Here is an 18527-nt window from a genome sequence, read left to right on the forward strand (position 1 = left end):
TTGACGTGATGTGTATGTATGTATGTATGTATGTATGTATGTATGTATGTATGTATGACGTGATGTGTATGTATGATATGTATGACGTAATGTGTCGTGCGTATATATGACGTCATGTGTATATACGTATGTATGAAGTAATGAGTATGTATGATATATATGACGTGATGTGTATGTGTGTATGTATGAAGTCATGTGTATATACGTATGTATGAAGTAATGTGCATATATGATATGTATGACGTGATGTGTGTGTATGTATGATATGTATGACGTGATGTGTATGTGTGTATGTATGACGTCATGTGTATATACGTATGTATGAAGTAATGTGCAAGAATGATATGTATGACGTGATGTGTATGTGTGTTTGCATGAAGTGATGTGTATGTTTGATATTTATGACGTGATGGGTATGTGTGTATGTATGACGTCATGTGTATATACGTATGTATGAAGTAATGTGTACGTATGATATATTTGACGTGTATGTATGTATGTATGTATGTATGTATGTATGTATGTATGTATGTATGTATGTATGTTATGTATGTTATGTGTGTTGTGTTATGTATGTTATGTATGTTATGTGTGTTGTGTTATGTATGTTATGTAAGTTATGTATGTTAAGTTTAGTATGTATGTCTCCCTCTGGTCCCGACACACAAACATCTCTCCCCCTTCTCCCGACACACATGCATCTCTCCCCTTGTGCCGACAAACAAACATCTCTCCTCCTGTCCCGACACACATACATCTCTTCTCCTGTCCCGACACACATACATCTCTCCCCCTTGTCCCGACACACATACATCTCTCCTCCTGTCCCGACACACATACATCTCTCCTCCTGTCCCGACACACAAATATCTCTCTCCCCCCCCCCCCTTGTCCCGACACACATACATCTCTCCCCTTGTCCCGACACACATACATCTCTCCTCCTGTCCCGACACACATACATCTCTCCTCCTGTCCCGATACACAAACATCTCTCCTCCTGTCCCGACACACATACATCTCTCCTCCTGTCCCGACACACAAACATCTCTCCTCCTGTCCCCGACACACTTACATCTCTCCCCTTGTCCCGACAAAAATACATCTCTCCTCCTGTCCCGAAACACATACATCTCTCCTCCTGTCCCGACACACAAACATCTCTCTCCTTGTCCCGACACACATACATCTCTCCTCCTGTCCCGACACACATACATCTCTTCCCTTTTCCCGACACACATACAACTCTCCTCCTGTCCCGACACACAAACATCTTCCCCGTAGTCCCGACACACATACATCTCTCCTCCTGCCCCGACACACATACATCTCTCCTCCTGTCCCGACACACAAACATCTTCCCCCTTGTCCCGACACACATACATCTCTCCTCCTGTCCCGACACACATACATCTCTCCTCCTGTCCCGACACACAAACATCTCTCCCCTTGTCCCGACACACAAACATCTTCCCCCGAGTCCCGACACACATACATCTCCCCCCTTGTCCCGACACACATACATCTCTCCTTCTGTCCCGACACACATACATCTCTCCCCTTGTCCCGACACACATACATCTCTCCTCCTGTCCCGACACACATACATCTCTCCTCCTGTCCCGACACACATACATCTCTCCCCTTGTCCCGACACACAAACATCTCTCTCCTTGTCCCGACACACATACATCTCTCCTCCTGTCCCGACACACATACATCTCTTCTCCTGTCCCGACACACATACATCTCTCCCCTTGTCCCGACACACATACATCTCTCCCCTTGTCCCGACACACATACATCTCTCCTCCTGTCCCGACACACATACATATCTCCTCCTGTCCCGACACACATACATCTCTCCCCTTGTCCCGACACACATACATCTCTCCTCACGTCCCGACAGACATACATCTCTTCCCTTGTCCCGACACACATACATCTCTCCTCCTGTCCCGACACACAAACATCTTCCCCCTAATCCCGACACACATACATCTCTCCTCCTGTCCCGACACACATACATCTCTCCTCCTGTCCCGACACACATACATCTCTCCTCCTGTCCCGACAGACATACATCTCTCTGTGTTCACTAAAACAGTATAATTCTCACAATATGTGGTCGTATTCCAAGTGCAATCAGACACTTCAGGGTGACGGAGTATTTCACATTACTATGAGAACCACCAACAAGTAGCTTGAAAATTATCACCACACATCTTGTGGATACTAAGCGACAGCTGATACATGACAAATAATATACAAATATATCCCATGCAAACACTCTTATTCCATTGATACAGAATGTTTTCTTCACACCTCACGGTGATACAATATTTTTACCCTACAAAACAACATATAAACCTTGCGCTACTACCTTGAATAATGCATTGGTGAAAATAGCGAGGCGTTATTGAGGACAAGTCATCCATCGGCGTACGTCAGTCCTGGCATTCCCCCGACGGTGTTGGGCAGCACTGTTGCCTGTGATATACTGTCGGGCTGTCGACGAGAATATGTAAACACGAAATATGGAGAAGTTCTATGTCTTCCGTATACTTCTGTGAGAGATTTAGTGACAAGAATACACAGCCGCGCATCCTCCTGTTCAGAGTCTGAATGTGCCTGTGGGTGTTTCTGTGAGAGTATTTGCCTATATAGCCCTCATTTAGACACTGCAATGTTCATCATCATGTTAACTCTTGTACATATTTATGTGGGTTTTATTATCTGTCTTTATATTCACCCTTGTCAGATAAATGTATATAACTATATTCTGGTGCGTTCGTCATGTTTGTGCGCCCACTGTGTCACTAATGAATTAAGGCAGTGAAGTGATGAGGCGCTTTGTTGATGAATTGAAGCATAATAGTGTATGCCTGATGTACACTATATTCGCCTCTATGTACGGAGTTCTCCCAGTCAGGGATGAGAGGTGACGGGAGACCGTGTAGCCTAGGAAGCCAGCGTGCTTTTAGGACTGTGGACACAGTGGGAAAGGTCCCATGCCTCAGCCAGCCCTCAAGAAGCTACCGACGACTCAGCTTCACAGCTTCCATTGATTTTTTTCTCGGCTGCTTTAGGAAAGTGTTTGTAGTTTTTCCTGCATTAAGGATCCCGTGGGATAGGCTGTATACAGACAGAGCCGCCCGTCCTTTCTCTAATGCCTGACATGACGACATTCCTCCGATCACCAGACACTTAATTATTGTCCTCCATACCCGCTGCCGCCACCATCAAGATGGCCCGTGGCTTCGCTAAACACAAGAATTGTCCAATTATTAAATTGAGAATCTTAAAATGCATCATCGAAGCTTTCAAGCTAAGTACTTAGCTTTCATAGCTATTCTGCAAAGTCCATGGCCAATTGTCCCAGTCCTCGGTGGTTTTCCTAAGGAGAAAGTGATTCTGATTTGTGCAATATAAATTCCCAGGAGGTAAGACGAAAAATTAATTTTCCTTTCAACCTTAAATATTTTCTCTTGTGGGAAGAAAGTGTTTAAGTTTCCTTTTCGGCAAAACGTGGCAACGCGCAATAGGCCAACGGCGAAGGCGGCCGCAGAGAACAGGGTGATAGCAGTTCAGACAAACCAAACCATAACTAACAATAGCGAAACAGTCTGAGACTACAGTGAGATGCGATAATTATTACTAGCACTACAGTGAGATATGATGATTATTGCAAGCACTACAGTGAGATATGATGATTATTACAAGCACTACAGTGAGATATCATGATTATTACAAGCATTACAGTGAGATATCATGATTATAACAAGCATTACAGTGAGATATGATGATTAATTAAAAGACTGCAGAGAGATACTATAGCAATTACAAGCATTATAGTGAGATATGATGATTATTACAAGCACTACAGTAATATATGATGATTATTACAAGCACTACAGTGAGATATGATGATTAATTAAAAGACTGCAGAGAGATATTATGGCAATTACAAGCACTACAGTGAAATATGAGGACTATTACTAGCACTACAGTGAGATATCATGATTATTACAAGCACTACAGTGAGATATTATGACTATTACAAGCACTTCAGTAAGATATGATGACTATTACAAGCACTACAGTGCGATATGATGATTATTAAGAGCACTGCAATATTACTGATGGGCACATACGGCTCGAGTTATCCAACACGATATGCGAAGAGAACTGTAGACACACTTAGGACAGTAGTGTCAAGTTAAATGTGTAATCAACCAATAAGTGATGAATTTCATACCGATAAAACGCCAAACCCTTTCCTGTTTGTGATGATCAATTTACACTCGTTAATAACATACGACAGGTATTCCGTTCCTTCACCAGTAGTGGTTATAAAAATGGTAATGAGTAAGTCGGTATTATATTTCATGTGATTCACTTAAAAGTTTACTGGTAAAATACCAAAGTGACTCAAAGTTTTCCACCCATGGATACTTTGAACGTGAAGTATTATAAACATTCCCTTATTACCCCATGTGTGATGTACAGGCTACATCATCTCTGGTTCCTACCAGTCAGTGGGAAACGCGGACAGCCTTAAAGATACCGATACCTCCAAGCCGATCATGTTGCTTTGATATTTAGACATGATGTTTTATACTAATATAATGGCTGCATGGCTGCATTAAAATAGTGACATTCTACGTGATGTGTCTGATGTCCTAAGCCATCCACCTGAGAATGACACCGTGCTTCGAGTCATCGACAACATGAGGAATAGAACCCGTGATGAAGCAGACACTATGTCACAGATCTACAACCAAGAGATCAACGACCTGGCCCAGGAAGAAGCAGCCCAGTGTCCCCCAATCGTCAGTATGTACAGTGGACTATACCGGCAGCGTCGCAACACCGGCGTTACCTCAGACACATAAAGATGTGCAACTAGAGGGCAAGTGGACAAAGACGACAGACCGCAGGCGTTTCCTTGCTGCAGATGATGGTCTCCTGATGGTTGTCACCGGTGGGGCAGCTACTCACCTTCAAGATTGACGATACTTTTTATGCTTGTCCCGGTCTTTGTAGCCAGCTGCATGTTATTCTTGCCATGGAAGGACAGAAGATGACAACACTTGCATTTTGACTTAAGTCAGGCTGCAGGAAAACACCAGCACCAGCACCAACAAGGACACATATCTCAGCTTCAGTATGCCGATGCTGCTTGGTCCCTGGTATAACTGAGATAATATTTCCATCTTGTTATTTATGTTAATCATGGTAAGAGAATATTGTTGTGGAATGCCTACCTAAGAAAGATGTGACAGTTGTTATTTGACAAACTCTATGCAAGTGAATAAAAGTTCATGTTCTGAGGTGCCTGCCAAATAATTATGTTATCACCTATGAGCTGTTGTTGGGTTAGTTCATTCAAATAGAATAGGAGACATGGTGTTTTCGTGGATAAATGGACAAGGGTAAATCACTAAATCAACATATATAATCCTACCTTAGTCCTACTCTAATCCCCATGAAAACCATAGGGAAAACGGAAAATAGGGAGGGCACCTGGATATCTACAGATGATGTGTTATGATTCCATAAGATAATCTTTCTCTGCATAGCTCCATTTTAATATTTTTTTTATAAGCATTACTTTGAAGTTGGCGGATGACCAAAAAGACACAAAGTATGAACAACTATATAGTGACTGTGTTGTTTGGATATCTACTCATGATGTGTTATAATTTCATACATAACTTTCACAGCATGGCTGCATTTTAATAGTGACTGTGTTGTTTGGATATCTTTTGTTTTGTTTGTTTGTTTGTTATGCAACGCTGCTCTCAGCAATATGCTCAGCAATCCACTGCTTGAGTTCATGAGCATATATCTACAAAAATTGGGTAACCATGACATGCATCAACCAAGTCAACGAGCCTGACACCCGATCCCGTTGGTTGCATTTACGACAAGCATGGGTTGGTGAAGACCTGTTCCCATCCGGACCTTCACGGGTCTGTTCGGATACCTAGACATGATGTATTATTATGTTAGAAGATAATCTTTCTAACACAACTTTCAATGCATGGCTGCAACTTAATAGGGACTGTATGGCAGTAGCGACTGTGTGATAGTGACGACTGCAAGTCAGTACAGACTGTTTGATATTGACGACTGCAAAACAGAACAGACTGTATGATAGTGATGACTGTAAGACAGAAAAGACTGTATGATAGTGATGACTGTAAGAAGATACAGACTGTATGATAGGGACGACTGCAAGACAGAAAAGACTGTATGATATTGATGACTGTAAGACGGTACAGACTGTATGATAGTGATGAGTGTAAGACTGTACAGAGTGTATGATAGTGACGACTGCAAGACAGTACAGACTGTATGATAGGGACGACTGCAAGACAGAACAGACTGTATGACAGTGACGACTGCAAGACAGTACATACTGTATGATATGGACGACTGCAAGACAGTACAGACTGTATGATAGGGACGACTGTAAGACGGTACAGAGTGTATGATATGGACGACTGCAAGACAGTGCAGACTGTATGATAGTGACGACTGCAAGACGGTACAAAGTGTATGATATGGACGACTGCAAGACAGAACAGACTGTATGATAGTGACGACTGCAAGACAGTACATACTGTATGATATGGACGACTGCAAGACAGTACATACTGTATGATAGCGACGGCTGCAAGACAGTACATACTGTATGATATGGACGACTGCAAGACAGTACAGACTGTATGATAGTGACGACTGCAAGACAGTACATACTGTATGATATGGACGACTGCAAGACAGTACAGACTGTATGATAGGGACGACTGTAAGACGGTACAGAGTGTATGATATGGACGACTGCAAGACAGTGCAGAATGTATGATAGTGACGACTGCAAGACAGAACAGACTGTATGATAGGGACGACTGCAAGACAGTACATACTGTATGATATGGACGACTGCAAGACAGTACAGACTGTATGACAGGGACGACTGTAAGACGGTACAGAGTGTATGATATGGACGACTGCAAGACAGTACAGACTGTATGATAGGGACGACTGCAAGACAGAACAGACTGTATGATAGTGACGACTGCAAGACAGTACATACTGTATGATAGTGCCTAGCTCCCTGTTGGATAACTCTACCATCACATACAGGAGCGAGTGCCTAGCTCCCTGTTGGATAACTCTACCATCACATACAGGAGCGAGTGCCGAGCTCCCTGTTGAATAACTCTACCATCACATACGGGAGCGCGTGCCTAGCTCCCTGTTGGATATTTCTACCATCACATTCAGGAGCGAGTACCGAGCTCCCTGTTGGATAACTCTACCATCACATACAGGAGCGAGTGCCTAGCTCCCTGTTGGATAACTCTACCATCACATACAGCAGCGAGTGCCGAGCTCCCTGTTGAATAACTCTACTATCACATACAGGAGCGAGTACCGAGCTCCCTGTTGGATAACTCTACCATCACATACAGGAGCGAGTGCCTAGCTCCCTGTTGGATAACTCTACCATCACATACAGTGAGCGAGTGCCGAGCTCCCTGTTGAATAACTCTACCATCACATACAGGAGCGGGTGCCGAGTTCCCCGTTGTGATATATCGCCATCAAAGTGGTTACGGCTGCGTCAGTGGATTCCAGTGAGGACTACGTCTATTTCGCTCTTATTGCTGTCTACTGAAATCGGAACATAATTTGCATCGATCACGTTTCAATCGGAGAGCAAATAACAGTTTTTAGTTTGCGATATCTCACACAGTAAACGCTGCAATTCTCAACACGGCAGTCAAAAAATAGAATTGAAATGGTTGGGAGTAGTTGAAACAGAGCACGTATAAATAAATACTCTCCTGTTGCTCTGATATTTGATTGTCATGTTGCCTCTTTGTGACATCCTTCATATAACCCTCAAAAGAAAAGAAAATGTGGTTAAGAAATATGTGGACTTGTTTCTTGGTCAAGGCATTAATCATTTTCATATTGACATTTGAAAACAAAATGTCGATCTGCTCGTGATGGGAGCTCCTTCTGGACGGCAACATTCCCGCAGGGAAACAAGATTATCGCCAGCAACAGGACATGAAACTGATATTTGATATTCGAGTTAAAAAATACACTTCCACATGTAGAAAGGGGTCTTCGGTGGCCAGGAGGTGTGGTTTTGCAAGAAAACAACACACGTTACGATAAGTATCTGAAGGGCGGGTGTTTGTTTGTTATTTTAACGCCACGCTCAGCAATATTCCAGCTATATTATGGTGGTCTGTAAATAATCGAGTGATTGACATCATGAGCATCGATCTATGCAATTGGGATACGATGGCATGCACCACCAAAGTCAGCGAGCCTGACCACCTCATCCCGTTAGTCGCCTTTTACGACAAGCGTGAGCGAGGACAAACACTCGGGTCAAAATAATTTAATGGTTAGTGCATTTTTACATTACTTTTGTGTACGCCTCGGTGGCTGAGAGTGGATTAGATCGCTGACTTTGTGTGCTGGCGAATAGGTGCCTCTCCATGACACTCTATTTCTGAACCCCTGTGATCTGTTGTAGAACGCGTGTGTTCTCATCTTGGAGAAGTCCCTGTACTTAAGCCGATATAATGTCATGAATATTGGTAGATAAATATAAATTTGACCATATATTCGTGTTTCCGGAATATCTATTTTTGAGAAGAAGAGAGGCTGATAGATAAGTCAAACAGAAAATGTGTATATCAAGGGTGATTTTGATAAATAATAAAAAGTTTATGAACACGGCATAGTTTATGTTAATAATAACTCATGTTGAAATACTGCTCACTGGTAATACATGGAAATAAATTGCTTGCATAACGGGACATTTACGTGTATCAGAACACTGGCATTTTGTTGGCCAATTTTATCTGGACCATTTATGTGTGCTTTTCAACGTATGCGGTCTATTTGCTGAACACATGCGTTCTTTCCTAGAACGCATGTGTTCTGCTGTGTTCTATAATGAATATATAATGATAAGCAGCACACAAATGTTATGGGCGAGAACACGCACGTGTTCCATTAATAGAACATCTGGGTTCTTTTTGTCTAAATAGCATTCAAAGCTGCCCTTGCCCTGTGAACCACATCCGTTTTGTGAGAAAATTGACGTGACGTATTTATTTGGTATTTATTTACAATTTCCTATTATCTGAGGGGTATCTGTGGTAGGTATCCATCTGGGAATACTTTTGTATCATATTTAATCCTTGCTTAAAATTGTGTAATATTTCAGCGATAAAATCATACCTTGATAACATACGAAGTAAAACCTGCTCCATGCGAAACGAATAGCAGACGACATATTCATCGCCATTTTAACCGTCATTATTCCACAAGCACTATTCGCAAAATTGTGAGATGAAATCCAAATCTAATTTGAACTTGCGACTATTTGAAAGTTTCCGAAATTATGTTCAAGTATAATGAATATATATTTCAGGTTTGATATGAATCCAGACTTAAGTTCGTCTGTACGTGAAAACGGGCTGCATGCAACAAATCTCTGAAAATTTAGGATCCGAGTTCATGATCAGCATGGACTGACAACGCATCGAAATCTGCGGAGAGTAGTGTAGGTATGTAGTGAACAAAAAATATAAAACCAAGACAGGATATGTTGTTTTTTTCCTTTTAATGTGAAATATTAAACAGACTCACGTTTTTTGTTGTTGTTTCAATGCAGGGTGCGTTGCAGATAATCAGCACCATGGAACCTATTGGCCACAGGACACGTCTACGCAAAGGGGGAACAGAAACAAGGAATCAGTTTTGCAGATCAATTAAGAAGGTACTTGTGTATATTTGGCTCTAGTCTTTATCCAAGTAAGTGATAACTTTGTTAGTCAAATGATTTTTTTGGCAAAACATTTTGCAACCTGTGCATAATGAAACAAATGTGATTGTCGCGGTAATCTCGCGTTTACTAACGAATATTTGTTAGAATAATGTCTTATGTAGTGTGTACAAAATAAATTTCTGGTGTTGTAGGATGTTGCTGGGTCATATTTGACATGAAGTTTCATGAAGCATGCTATGGTCATGTCGCCGTTATCAACATCGTCCTTGGGCAGATTTACGCACGAGAAACATCTGGCGAAGTATGTACCTTCATGAAAGACTGAAAACCTAAGTTATCTTAAGTATGCTTCACATTGCCACTCGATAGTTTGTAATATTTCATGAAGAACTCTGTCTCACATATTTAAGCGACTTGATGTGTTTGTTTGTTGTTTTACACCGCACTCAGCAATATTCCAGTTATATAACGGCGGTCTGTAAGTAATCGAGTCTGGACCAGACAATCCAGTGATTGACAACACAAGCATCGATCCACGCAATTAGGATCGATGACATTCATCAACCAAGTCAGCGAGCCTGACCACCCGATCCCGTTAGTCGCCTTTTACGGAAAGCATGGGTTGCTGAAAACCTATTCTACATCAGATCTTCACGGGCCTTAAGTGACTTGAATATCCACATGGTCATGATAAATAAAGATAATAAGGCATTCATGGTGACAGTTCAGAATTTCGTCTGTGTGATTTTATGCCAGAGAATTATTACGGCTTGAAACCATCGGATAAATTGTTTTGACGCGCATGATGATTTGTCAGTTCAGTACTGTGGAAGCACCTGTCTGAGAACGTGTAGTGTTCTGAGTCACTGTCCAGAACACTTTTCAGGCGTTATAAAGTGTTACATCGTCATCACACGTTGAAACATTCTAAATATGTGTGTAGAACACACCTGTTCTGGGTCGAAAACATCAACGTTCAGAATATATTCAGAACACATGGATGCGTCCTTAAAGTGTAACATCCATGTGCTCTGTCCAGTGTTCAGAAGTAGACTACTTGGGTTTAGAATGCATGAGCAACACACTGTCACGTTACCACTGATACACGGCTCATTACTCGATGTATGAGCGAGGGTGAATGAAGCGTTCTGGTCTAAGCAGGGTTTATAATTTATAGTACATCCTTAACAGTGTGCATGTATTAAGTACAATATGCATTTGAATCAACTACACAGACATGGAGCATATGTCTGCTGGCATGAAAGTGACGAGTATTCTCTGTTCATGAAAAGGGACAAAATTGGCTACCGCACTGTCATCAAGTATATCCAACTGAAAGGGCCAACTCTAACAGCCATCTATGCGGACATGGTGTCAACTGTTGGGGATGACCATGATATGATGATGGATGACCGATGAAAACCCACACCTTACATACCCAATACAGTGGGCATCGCCCATGTGGAATTTGAGCACATTCTGAGGAATGAACTGGGTATGACAAATATTTCTCCAGGCTGGGTTCCAAGGCTTTCGACTCCTGATCAGAAATGCGCCAGGTTCATCATCTGTCGTATGTTGTTTTGAAGCTGGCCTAACTAGTTTTGTTGAACAATTTGTAATCCTGAAAGAGTCTTGGGTTCACCACTATCAGCCAAAGACTAAACATTCAAAGCAGTGGAAACACCGAACCTCTCTCCTAAAGAAGAAGGCGAAGGGGGCGCCTTCGGTTTTCTGGAATTCCAAATGAATCCTACAGGTGGACTACCTCCCGGAAGATCAGAACATGTTGCCATGACAGCAATGCATGGCTGTGGCTCATAAAACACCCTAGGTATTCACCAGATTTGGCACTGCCAAATATCCACTTCTTCCCCAAGTTAGTCTGGCAAGCATTATACAAATTAAGATGAAGTCTTTTCTGCCGTGGTGGGTACATTACACAACCAGGAGAAAGCCTTCAAGACCAGTGGATTCCAGGCACTCTACATCGTTGACAGAAGTGTGTGGACCTCAGAGGGGATCACGAAGAAAATTATTTAGCAGCCATCAACGCAGTCCATCAGAACTTTTGAACCACTCCTTGTATACATACGCAAATAAAATTATACTGATTTATATCTTCTTCTCATTTATCATACTAAGAAATTAAAACAACAATTTAAACAAATTCAAATTCTGATTGGAAAAGTATTTTCTTCAAGCAAGATATGGTAAATTTGTATGAGTGATAAGTGACCTAAACGGTCAGTAAAAGGTACGAGGCAATTCACTTCAAGAATATCGTGAAAACGATCCTAACCTGTAGTGATGGCCTTAGTTATGTATTGCAAAGGCTGTGCAGTCCCATTCACGTGCCAGGAACCATGTTAGTGGGTTCGAATTCCAGTGTATTTGTATAACCCCTGGTTAATGGTCACCATACCCATGCTGCTGGGTATCACAATGGAAGTAACGCATAAGGCCCTGCATCTCTTCGCCCTTTTCTCCTACATTGAAACCCTTGGGAATGCCGGGGTAGAACTGTCACGAGCAACGCCTGGGGGTCAGAGGCGCCTTAATGGATCGGGTTATCAGGCTCGGTGACTTGGTTGATAGCGTGTCATCGTACCCCGATGGTGTGGATCGTTGGCTATTACATCAATTACTTGATTATCTATGGTAGATGGAAAAATACCGAGTGTGGCGTTAAACACCAAACACACCCATATTTAGGTGATATAACGGAGATTCTGTTCAAAGCCACATAAACCCCAACTGAAGTCTCTCACTCGGTCCGTTACGTTAAACTGATCACATACAGTACAACAATCACATGATTTCTAGGTCTAGTTGTGGATGTGAAACAGTATATGCAGATGTGTATATTGTCATAACGGTTTGTGTAACGTGGTCGAGTATTAAGTAGTTACAAGCATTATTTGACGTTCCTCACGTCGGTCCTCGGGGTCCTTTACGAGTCTCTCAACGCCCACAGACATTTTACGGCCGCATGCATTCTTACAACCCACAGGGAAATCACGTCACATTCCGTACATGAGATGGTTATTCGTAGAAACCTTTAGGAATGTAGTACCAGATACTGCTGGATAATGTCAATCGCCGCAAGTACACATACACTATGATTATTATTGCAACATCAATGTCTGCAATATTGATATTTTCACTGAAATATTCAAAAACGTTAAGAAAGGGTTTTACAATACAATGACCTGTATTTCCCTGAGGGTGGCAATGATGCAGTACCAAGTAGGTTTCTGCAGTACCGACTGGCCCTTGCTGTGAATGTAGAGAGACCCACACACACGGTCCATAAGTAGTAGCCACTTCATCATGCACACAGAAAAAGTCACATACGATTATGAAAATAGCATCTCATAAAAAAATGGCAAGACACTAAGATGGCAGACCTCTTGACTTTACTGCGAGTTAGGGGCTCCCTATGGGTTTGCTAGCATTTCCATACACCAGATATACGAATGAGGGCGTTGTTGTTGTGGAAGGCTGATGAATTACTAGGTCTTATGAAAATAAATACTTCATATTGGAGATTACTCAAAATCAATTTTCAATGAAATTTCCACACAGGAAAGATGTACTTAAGCAAACGAATATGACACAATGTCGGATCCAATTGCATGCAACTAGACACAAATCTAATTACTCTTGTGATAAAGATGTCTCAGTCTTCAAGTGTTAGCTTCACTTCACACGACTTTTTCATCCACATACCTCAACTTGTGTCATGATTGCATAAGGTCGTAATGACCCACGCGACGGTCCACATCCATACACAGGTTACTGGGCCGTTATGATGGGGCCGTGTTTCTCTACAGTAGCAGTATGATGGGCCACGTTTCTCTACTGTAGCAGTATAATGGGCCAAGTTTCTCTACTGTAGCAGTATGATGGGCCACGTTTCTCTACTGTAGCAGTATGATGGGCCACGTTTCTCTACAGTAGCAGTATGATGGGCCACGTTTCTCTACAGTAGCAGTATGATGGGCCACGTTTCTCTACAGTAGCAGTATGATGGGCCGTGTTTCTCTACTGTAGCAGTATGATGGGCCGTGTTTCTCTACAGTAGCAGTATGATGGGCCGTGTTTCTCTACTGTACCAGTATGATGGGCCACGTTTCTCTACAGTAGCAGTATGATGGGCCGTGTTTCTCTACAGAACCAGTATGATGGGCCACGTTTCTCTACAGTAGCAGTATGATGGGCCACGTTTCTCTACAGTAGCAGTATGATGGGCCGTGTTTCTTTACAGTAGCAGTATGATGGGCCATGTTTCTCTACAGTACCAGTATGATGGGCCACGTTTCTCTACAGTAGCAGTATGATGGGCCATGTTTCTCTACAGTAGCAGTATGACGGTCCACGTTTCTCTACAGTAGCAGTATGATGGGCCGTGTTTCTTTACAGTAGCAGTATGACGGTCCACGTTTCTCTACAGTAGCAGTATGATGGGCCATGTTTCTCTACAGTACCAGTATGATGGGCCGTGTTTCTCTACAGTAGCAGTATGACGGTCCACGTTTCTCTACAGTAGCAGTATGATGGGCCACATTTCTTTACAGAAGCAGTATGATGGGCCACGTTTCTCTACAGTAGCAGTATGATGGGCCGTGTTTCTCTACAGTAGCAGTATGATGGGCCACGTTTCTCTACAGTAGCAGTATGATGGGCCGTGTTTCTCTACAGTAGCAGTATGACGGTCCACGTTTCTCTACAGTAGCAGTATGATGGGTCGTGTTTCTCTACAGTAGCAGTATGACGGTCCACGTTTCTCTACAGTAGCAGTATGATGGGCCGTGTTTCTCTACAGTACCAGTATGATGGGGCCGTGTTTCTCTACAGTAGCAGTATGATGGGCCGTGTTTCTTTACAGTAGCAGTATGATGGGCCACGTTTCTCTACTGTAGCAGTATGATGGGCCATGTTTCTCTACAGTACCAGTATGATGGGCCGTGTTTCTCTACAGTAGCAGTATGATGGGCCGTGTTTCTCTACAGTAGCAGTATGATGGGCCGTGTTTCTCTACAGTAGCAGTATGATGGGCCACGTTTCTCTACAGTAGCAGTATGATGGGCCGTGTTTCTCTACAGTAGCAGTATGATGGGCCATGTTTCTCTACAGTAGCAGTATGATGGGCCACGTTTCTCTACACTAGCAGTATGATGGGCCGTGTTTCTCTACAGTAGCAGTATGATGGGCCATGTTTCTCTACAGTACCAGTATGATGGGCCGTGTTTCTCTACAGTAGCAGTATGACGGTCCACGTTTCTCTACAGTAGCAGTATGATGGGCCACATTTCTTTACAGAAGCAGTATGATGGACCACGTTTCTCTACAGTAGCAGTATGATGGGCCGTGTTTCTTTACAGTAGCAGTATGATGGGCCGTGTTTCTCTACAGTAGCAGTATGATGGGCCACGTTTCTCTACAGTAGCAGTATGATGGGACGTGTTTCTCTACAGTAGCAGTATGATGGGCCGTGTTTCTTTACAGTAGCAGTATGATGGGCCACGTTTCTCTACAGTAGCAGTATGATGGGCCACGTTTCTCTACAGTAGCAGTATGATGGGCCGTGTTTCTCTACAGTAGCAGTATGATGGGCCATGTTTCTTTACAGTAGCAGTATGATGGGCCGTGTTTCTCTACAGTAGCAGTATGATGGGCCGTGTTTCTCTACAGTAGCAGTATGATGGGCCGTGTTTCTTTACAGTAGCAGTATGATGGGCCATGTTTCTTTACAGTAGCAGTATGATGGGCCGTGTTTCTCTACAGTAGCAGTATGATGGGCCATGTTTCTTTACAGTAGCAGTATGATGGGCCACGTTTCTCTACAGTAGCAGTATGATGGGCCATGTTTCTCTACAGTACCAGTATGATGGGCCACGTTTCTCTACAGTAGCAGTATGATGGACCGTGTTTCTTTACAGTAGCAGTATGATGGGCCATGTTTCTCTACAGTACCAGTATGATGGGCCACGTTTCTCTACAGTAGCAGTATGATGGGCCGTGTTTCTTTACTGTAGCAGTCACAAATGATCTTATTGCTAAACATTGCAGTAAATTCCGGGGAAATTTATGAATACTTGATCGCAATTCATGAGGACAGAAAACATTTTTCACTGATTGCTGATACATCAGAAACACTTTACAGGTCCTGAATGAAGTCTAGGTAAGTAAAGTGTAGACCTGCTGGTCAACATCTATGTTCTATTATAATAATATAACTTATCTAATCTAAGTAATGTTTCATATAAGTTCAGTATCTTTAAATGTTTACGTCTGATATGGTGATCATGTTGCCACACTGAGAAGTTATTAATTAAATCATTAGGGCTAAGTATACATGTTAAAGCGTTCTCACCTTTCTGTGACGATTCTGTCTTTATGTTTGAGTGAATGCGTTGACTTTCATGATAGTGTAAATACAGGATTCGTATTCACCATCAAACATTGCACAATAACATATGGTGATTATGTTAGGATTGAGTGATATTTGATGTTATGCTCTAATTGTATTATATTCAACATATTTAATCCCGGTTGATTAAATACACATATAGAGTACGCTGATAGCTGCGTAGCTACTGCCTGGAGAGTTTCATCATCCCAGAGTCACCAACAGCGTAGGAACTGTTTGTTCACTTTGTGGAACGATAAGGGTAATGATGTCATACATCACTGATTACGGAATATGGACATACGTTAAAATGAAATCAAAGTTAGCATTGTATGAATACGTATGTGTGTGGGTGTTTCCAATGTTATTATTCGTAGTTACTGGGTGTCAATATCTGTTACTGGACGCACACTAACAGCTGAAATAAGGATACGATGTCAGAAAGGTTGTGGGTGCAGGGGAAACACTGACTACTGAGACCAGTCACAGGGTGCCATGTATTCTGGGAGTAAGGTAACAGATAATACTGTTTAGTGGTGTCTTCATGTCTGCTCCCTGTGAACACATCAATCAGCCACAAAATGCAAGGGATTATAGTTTCCACAACCATACTTTATTGATGTGGACATGCTTCCAAATAATGCTGTTTCAAAATGACAGCGTTTGGCTGTTTCACTAATATGCTTGTGGTTATAGCAATCCCAATAGAACTTTTGGTGAGGAGTATTTATGCATTACAAAAATGCTTCCTCTAATATATTTTTGTATATATATGCTACATCATAATTATTTGCAAATCAAAGTCTCATCTTCAATAAAAGCTTATCATAAGTTGAGAGTAGAATCAATGACACATTATTGCAATAATCAGTAGTACAAAATGAGTGTCCAAGCATCAAGCTATACTATCTCCCTTACTACTGTATGTAGTTGACCACCTCTGTGGTCTAGTGGATAGAACAACTGCTCAGAGAGCAGAAAGTCAGGGGTTCGATTCCCAGCCTTGTTATACCAAAAGATGTGAAAGATGGTGCTCAGCATTTAGGGGCTGAAACATGGAGTGGTCAGATCTGAGTCAGTATACTGTGTCTGAGTGGGGTATTCATGTTAAACAGCGGCATGGTATTTCAGTGGGCCAGCACTATAAAATTGTCATTACTCCGGACTAGTGCAAGCAGCCACACACACACACACACACACACCACTATGTAAGTGCAATAATCTTGACGCCAAACCCCATTTCACCTCACCTCACCCCACTTCATACAGAGACAGTTTACAGCAGCAGCTCTCAGCTGTATCAACCTGTAAATATTTCAACAATGCTTGCAAGTTTACTGTTGGTTTGTTGCACTGGATAGGTCATATTGAGCAACTCAATATTCTATGAAACCATACACAAAATAATCATTAATATAAAATATTGTGTATACATTATGAGCAATGTCTCCTACTCTCTTTTTTCCCAAAAAAAACCCTAAAAAACCTATGTTGTGACCTTGAGCGACCAAACACACTAAACAGAAAGCACTGCCATACTACTATTGACGTTTGAACATCTTGACTTGTCAGATGGAAGGATAACCTGTGTACCATGGAGGGGTGAATGCTTTTATATGTCTTCATCAACACAGACAGATTCTGACCTGCTATCCAGCCCACCCTTGTCCCTCCTGCCCATGCAATACAGCATACAATACAATCTTCTGGTGGTTAGTCAGGAGTACTAACATGACTATCACTTAGATTTGCAGGTCAATATTTGAGAAAGAACATGGTAAATTGTACACATGTATACAGAAAAGTGAGAAAATAAGACTACATGAGAGGGCAAATATTACATTCGTTCATTACATATGAAGCTAACGTGGAACTTATCTGTCAAAATCTTGGCACATCTCTTGCCGATTTACCTCCAGTGTCAGATCTATGTCAAGAATGACAGTAACACTCATGTTGTATTAATTATGTACTGCTCACAATGTAAGAATTAAATTAATTTGCATCTGTTTATCAATCCAGCACCCAGCCTGCAGTCTTGAACAAGGGTAATCTGCAACAGAAAAAAGGAGATACATGATACTCCAGAGGAGATACATGATACCCCAGAGGAGATACAAGATACCCCAGAGGATATACAAGATACCCCAGATGAGATGCATAATACTCCAGAGGAGATACATGATACTCCAGAGAAGATACATGATACCCCAGATGAGATACATGATACCCCAGAGGAGATACATGATACCCCAGATGAGATGCATAATACTCCAGAGGAAA

General features: G+C 42.1%; 1 protein-coding gene across 1 annotated transcript in view; it reads right to left on the reverse strand.

Moving 5' to 3' along the window:
* Positions 1 to 16835: 16835 nt before the first annotated feature.
* LOC139455692 (beta-ureidopropionase-like) overlaps positions 16836 to 18527 on the reverse strand; it is an 89762-nt gene continuing 88070 nt past the window's right edge. Inside the window, exon 15 of the mRNA XM_071237242.1 lies at positions 16836 to 18297. The gene's annotated coding sequence lies outside the window, so the exon portion shown is untranslated. The remainder of the gene's footprint in view (positions 18298 to 18527) is intronic.

This window comes from Haliotis cracherodii, unplaced genomic scaffold, assembly GCF_022045235.1.
Source record: "Haliotis cracherodii isolate W230 unplaced genomic scaffold, xgHalCrac1.p SCAF_11, whole genome shotgun sequence".
NCBI classification, from domain to species: domain Eukaryota; kingdom Metazoa; phylum Mollusca; class Gastropoda; order Lepetellida; family Haliotidae; genus Haliotis; species Haliotis cracherodii.